The 6,838-nt window shown below is 37.4% G+C and overlaps 1 long non-coding RNA gene across 1 annotated transcript; it reads left to right on the forward strand.

Annotated features, from left to right (window-relative positions):
- Positions 1-1,757: 1,757 nt before the first annotated feature.
- Positions 1,758-5,377, forward strand: LOC126812182 (uncharacterized). Its single transcript, XR_007675851.2, has 3 exons — positions 1,758-1,966; positions 2,083-2,301; positions 2,993-5,377. It is a non-coding gene; the product is annotated as an uncharacterized LOC126812182 (long non-coding RNA).
- The last annotated feature ends 1,461 nt before the right edge of the window (positions 5,378-6,838 follow it).

Below are 6,838 nucleotides of genomic sequence, written 5' to 3' on the forward strand. Positions count from 1 at the left end.
GTATTTACACATCTTACTTAAAACTCGTGCGAACAAGAGGTAAATTAACTGAAAAAATGTGTAAATGGTGTGCATGCGATTTATTACACCATAACACCATATTATGAAATGTCATCTGTCTTATTAACCACACAGGCAAAATAAAACGCCTTATTGACGTGGAAGCCGCGGTTGTTCAAATTAGAGAGTGGATTGAGCAAAATCTGATGATTTTCCGATCTAAGTTCCCAGGGAGGGCGCTTTCATGTTTAAAAGGTAACACCGGACAAATTTATCAGACCGTCCTACTTTACTTTTCTGTACCTACTGGCCAAATAAAGGCAGGGAAATAAAACGGTGGCGAGTTGTTTACCTTCTTTATACCATAACTATTAACAGTGACACACTTACATTATTAACCAAAGTGTGTCAAGGTCTACCTTACTTTTTGTTATACCATAACTATTTATAGTCGTGACACATTATTAACCACTTAGACTGGCCAAACGTATATAGATGCAATAGGAGGGATGAGTTTGTTTTGTGTCGCTCTCGTATAGGTCATACGTTTTTAACTCACATTTTCATCTTAAAACAAGAGCCTCAGCCAGAGTGTAAACACTGTTAAGTTCCTTTGACAGTTAAACACATTCTGATTGAGTGCAAGCATCTCAAAAGTGTAAGATCGAATTTTTACCGTTGTCAGTCATTACAACACATGTTTGCCCAACGGGGCTTATATGGTAAGGTGTCAGACTTTTTAAAAAGAGACAGGTTTTTATTATAAATTTTAATTTGTATTTATATATCATTTCATTTTTGTATTTTAGATAGTTATATGCATAAAAGATATATTTTACTTTTAATGTTCGTTACTGTGATACTGTTTTTATTTATGCATGTAATTTGTCCTGTGATATAGTTTAGCCGGTCTCGAAATAATCACCATATGTTTGGCGCAATATAGCCCGGTTGGACCTGACGTGCCATAAAACAACATTTCATTTCATATATGAGAAATAAGAAAGAAAGAACCTCGAGCGGACCCAGCCACATATATATAAATATATGTATTCATTCTAGCCATTTAAAACATGATGCATACAAATATACTTTTACGTTTTGATATAATGGACAGGTCCGTGGTAAGCACATTACATATTTCTTGTGTCCCAGTGTCCATTGCACAATGTCCACTCGTGGTAGGAAGCTTAAATAGTTGTGCCAAAGCATGCACTGTTCTGCCATATAACTGCTCCTCCAGGTAAGAAAAAAACACTCTTTCAGGCATTCTCAGATGTCTGTAGCATCGTTACGGAGGCAATGCCCTCTTCTGAATCGTTTCAAATTACTGTTTTGGATGTCCTCGCTTCTGTGACCCAATCCCCCAACCACACACACATTTACGTGTGTGCCAAGGGCATTCTCTGATATCCAGCAAGATATAGACAGTCGACTGGTGCCAATTACGTGCCAAAAGATACAAGCGTCTTTATTGAGCCATTTGACCTACTATAGTGACCTTGGCGAAATCTGCAGGTGGCCTTAATGATTAGAACCAGCCATAGTCAAGCAAAACTTATAATCGATTCTTTGTAATTAAAGAACTTCGATCTCGTTTTTCGTGGAACTTGGAACAGGGCACGCTTCTTCCCAATTAAAGCTCTCAGACCGTTTGGAACGTTCCATCGAATGAAATATCATTGGGATGGATGTTTTGAACCATTCTGCTGTCGATGGTATAGGAAGATGATATGCTTTTAGACGTGTCCAAATTGTCTCACAATACTCACGAATTAGTTATGATACTGTAGTAACTCCATGAAATAACTGAAGCTTATGGTCATATATGAATCATCAGTATTTATTCCCTTTTGCAGTCCAAGAATTGACACAAGGTGGAAAATATGCGGGATGGTCAGTCCAAGTATCAGCGGAATATGAAAACAAAGAGTGTTGACGGCGCCAAAACTATCAAGGCGTAACCGTAAGTAAACGAAGAAATTCTGTACGTCTAATTTACATATATATCATCTGTCCAAAACCCAAATTATAACCTTTTCAGAATTTCAAACAGTTCATGATTGTCATTCCCCATTTCAGAACAACGAACAATTTGTTTCATCCTGGAGCACATGCAAGAAGGGCTCACTGTGTCAAGGAAAACGTTTTCAAGAAGAAGGCCTCTGTTCCAGCCGAAGTAGTTTGTCTGGGTGCAAATAGTGTTCCTTCACCATACATACCGCGTCTCTGGAGGATTTCGTGTACTGTAGTACTATTCAACCTTTCACGTCCGTGATGAAAATTATAACTACAGTTCAGGTTTTATTTATTTCCGTTTTTTATTTATATACAAAAAAAAGACTTCTAGCATGAGTCACAAATCTTCTTCGTTTTCAAATCAGTAACTGACTAATGTATCAGGCAGCGTGAGATCTCCCCACTCTATTTGATAGTGCCAACACCTTGCTTTCAGTTTACAAATGTGGAATGGGCATACCCCCTACACTGCACACTGGGAGGGACTCATTACTAAATATAGTCAAATGAAATGAAATGGGGTTTAACGTCCTACTGTTCTGCTCCTAAACTGGGCTAATGAAGACGGGCATATGCCATACAGTGTGCTATGGGGGAAATTGTGCCCGGACAGCGGCGCTACGGCCTACTCTTATATCGAATTCCAACTGCCTAGGGATCTTTTACGTGCACGTCAATATGTACACGGGACCTCGGTTTTTCGTCCCATCCGAACGACTAGACAGCTGTCCTTGTCAGGCGCTCCGTCCTGCATCACTGACAAGGGGAAACCACGCCGGAAAATCTAGATGAACTTTCTCGGCCAGTGCAGGGATCGAACACCCGACCTCCAGGCTAGCGAGCCAGCGTCTTACCCACGTGATTTCCCTAAATTTAGTCAACAGACACATTCCATTCGTGACCATGAAATTGACATATGACAAACGTGTTTATTAACCTATAGCTCAATTCATGTAGATTTCTATTATTTCAGGTGTTATTTTGCTTGACCAAGAATCTATAAACAACTATTAGTCAAGGCCATAATATTATTACAGTACAGATACACGTCTCTGTGTTCTTGGCTTTCTTCCCTGCAGAAGAAAATACAAAGCCACCCCGGCGTCGCCTCTGCCTGATGATGTGTAGCTGGACATGGTCAAATTATAAGTGCACCACTTTTGTGTACGAACGTCCTTGTATATCGTTGCTTTCAGTACGAACGATGATCCGTGCTAAAAATTGCAGAATTCGCAGTCGCACGCAGTGTAAAGGCCCTTTAACGATGTATTTGATTCATTAAAATCCTATGCAAGTAAGAGCATTTCGTTGTAGGTTAACGGTTCCGCCTATAATACTAGACATAGATCCACTTGTTATAGTATTAAGTAGGTCCGCCTATTATACTAATAGTAGGCTCTCACCTATAACACTAGAAATCGGTCCACCTATTACACTAGAAGTAAGTTTTTAGGTAACTTTTAAGTGGCAGCTCTTCGCGATGGTGTATGTTTACACTATCAAACGTCAAATAACATTTAAGAAGGGATTCGGGTTCTGTATGTTCAATAAACGCACAAAGGTCTACTCGAATTTTCGGTTTATTCTATAAAACGGTGGCGAATGTCCAGTCTTGTATTGGAAGTTTGTTTAAATAATTAGGGAAACTAGACGACCAATCATCACGTGCTCTTTTAATAATTAGGGAAACTAGACGACCAATTATCACGTGCTCCTTTTTCTTAGAGACACCGGATCACGATCTTACACATACGAATGTTTTGTAAAATTTGTCTAAACCATCAGGATTAAATTAGTCTTATAAAATTCTTACGCAGGAACTGCTATATAATTGTTCAATGCACAATGCTATGTTTTACAAAAATGGTGTTTGGTTTTTAAATAAATTCAAACAGCAATGAAATCGCTCCAATTTGAACAAGGGCATCGCTACCGCTGCAATATACGTCCACGTGCCTGCTTTGATTGCTAAGGTTCTTTTTAAAATGAAGAGCATAAAATATGAAATGACTGTAAAATGAAGAGAATGAAATATGAAATGACTGTAATATGACAGGAGGCAAAGAAGGCTAGGCGTTGAGTTTTGTTTTGCCATATTTACAGACTAAATATTAACAAAAAATGGGTGTGACACCGTCCCAGGGGGTTGGGGCATACATCAAAATAAATAATTGCTGTCTTTGCGATATAAGGAATGAATATGCAAAGTTTCATTCAGAATTGCGGCCTGTAAACGATAAACACAAGAATTATTCGTGGCTCTGCCCCTTGGGTTGGATATGGAACAATTTAAATAAGTACAACTCTGTTATTGAAATGATTGATATGCTGAATTTGAATAAAATATGTTAATAATTGCAACCGGTAGAGTATTTACACACAAAACATTAACAAATAAGTGGGTGTGGAACGACACTCCTGGGGGTCGGGACATGCCAGTATAAAGAATAAATATGTCAAGTTGCAAGATGATCCATTCAGAATTCCAGACTGCAGACAAAAACACAAACAGTGGGCGTGGCTTTGCCCCTTGTGCGATGGACATGGGCCGTTATAAATAGGTAAAACCCTATGATGGATCATACTGAATTGGATCCAAATCTGTTTAATTGCAACCTGTAGATTATTTACAGAGAATACACCAAAATCCAATATAAATATATATACCAAGTTCCAAGACAATCCAATATAAATTTGTGGCCTGTAGGCAACACACAGACACACAAAGGAATAAATGGGTGTGGCTCAGCCCCTGGGGATCATCCTTAAGGAATAAGGAATAGGTATGCATAGTTTCAAAAGGATCTATTTGGAATAGTGGCCTATAGCCGACACAAAGGCACACACAAAATTGGGCGTGGCTGTGTCCCACGGGGTCGGACATGCACCAAAAATGGTAGAGGTCATCCTTGGGGTATAAGGAATAATTATGAAAAGTTTTAAAGACGACCAATGAAGAATTGTGGCCTTTAGGCAACACAGACCCACAAAGAGAAACTTTGGTGGGCATGCACCAAAAACAATAGGCAATAAGTATGCAAAGTTTCAAGATGATCCATTAAGAATTGTGGCCTGTAGGTGACTAACAAATACAAAAAATGGCCGTGGCTCTGGCCCTGGAGGTCCGGTATGCAACAAAACAATAGGGGTATAAGGTATAAGTATGTCAAGTTTAAAGACAATCCATAAAGAATTGTGCCCTTTAGGCGACCCACTTACACACAATATTTATAATATGCTTACCTTCACTTCTCATATACCCAACTTCATCAATCAGGAGAGTACCGCTAAGTAATTAGTAGATAAACATTAGCGAAAAATACAGCTGCAACTAAATTGGGCTTGTCAAGTTTCTGGTGTTATATTAACATTCAGGGCCCTGTTTCACGAAATTTTAACTAAAGATTAAATCCAAATTTTAATAGATACTTCAATTTTGATTGGCTAAGCACTTAAATCAATCTAATATTATCTAATCAAATTACTAAAATTTTGATTTTATCTTAGTTAAAAATTCGGGACCTCAAAAGAATATTTATGTTTGGGTGCACAACATGCTGATAAATATGATACATTTTTTACCTTTTACCAGATATTTCTGAATAGGATATTATTACCCGCAAATGAGTGTACAAGGACTGTACCTGCACAATTGTGTAGCTATGATTTACTACCGATGTTTCAGCTTCAACCTGCTGAGGATTGCTCCATAATTACTTGCAACATTAATCGAAATTCGTGGAGAATCGGGAGTAGCTACGAATAGTGTAGGAAAGAGTTAGGATAATTGTGGGTAATCTGGTAGAAAATATATGCAATGTCCAGATAAGGTTACGAATAAGGTGCAAAATTAAGGAATCGTCTCATCTACGAATTGTAGCGATTCAGTTAGGAATAAGCCAAATTGTTTACAAATATACCAGATTCAATTGCGAATACACTACGGACAGTGACGGATCATGGCATAGGCATTAGAGGCAAATGCCTCGGGCCCCTGCAATTTGGTGACAGTTTTTTTTTTATATTTTGTGGAAAAAAAATAGTGAAGTCCCATTCCCCCCAAGTCGTGAATGTGGACGTATATTGCAGCGGTGCCGTTGCTCTTTTTTATATTTTGTAGAATAAAAACAATGATGTCTCATTTCCCCGAAATCGTGAAACAAAGTGGCCCTGTTTCAAAATTCGGCAAATTCATCAATTATAGTATACAGGTTTATCTCTGGAATGATCTTACATTCTTTGTGTTCGGTGCAAGTCCTTGACAAATCGTTCAGTGTTTATGGGTACTCTACTCATGCGTGCTTGGCTTATATGCAAAAAAAAAAGCTGTAATACAAGTGTATATTATGTAACAAACACTGAAAAAACCCTTGTGTTGGATCTCAACACAAGAACTTGTGTTAAAAATATTTAACACATGTTTGTGTTGTATTGCATTGCAATGACACAAGTTTGTGTTTTTTTCAATGTCTTAACACAAACCTGTGTACATTCATAAAATCTTATGTGGTTTTTTTCCATATAATTAATTACGTCGACATTAAAGATAACATTTATTATGTTCCTTTATCACTAGCCTATATGTAAAGCCACTCTTCCTGAATTTGAATGTCGAGTAATTCACTTGATTTATTTTTTAATATTTCTAATTATCTAAAAGGATATATTAATTATTACAAACATTAAGTAGAAATCGCAATGTTTGTATCGTGCGATGAATTTAATATCTCTTTTAAAACAGCGTATTTTATAACAGTATACTGATATAAGAGATCAAAGTTTTAGTCAATTATTATCTAAATATAAACTATTTATTTAA

This window comes from Patella vulgata, chromosome 2, assembly GCF_932274485.2.
Source record: "Patella vulgata chromosome 2, xgPatVulg1.2, whole genome shotgun sequence".
Classification (NCBI taxonomy): domain Eukaryota; kingdom Metazoa; phylum Mollusca; class Gastropoda; family Patellidae; genus Patella; species Patella vulgata.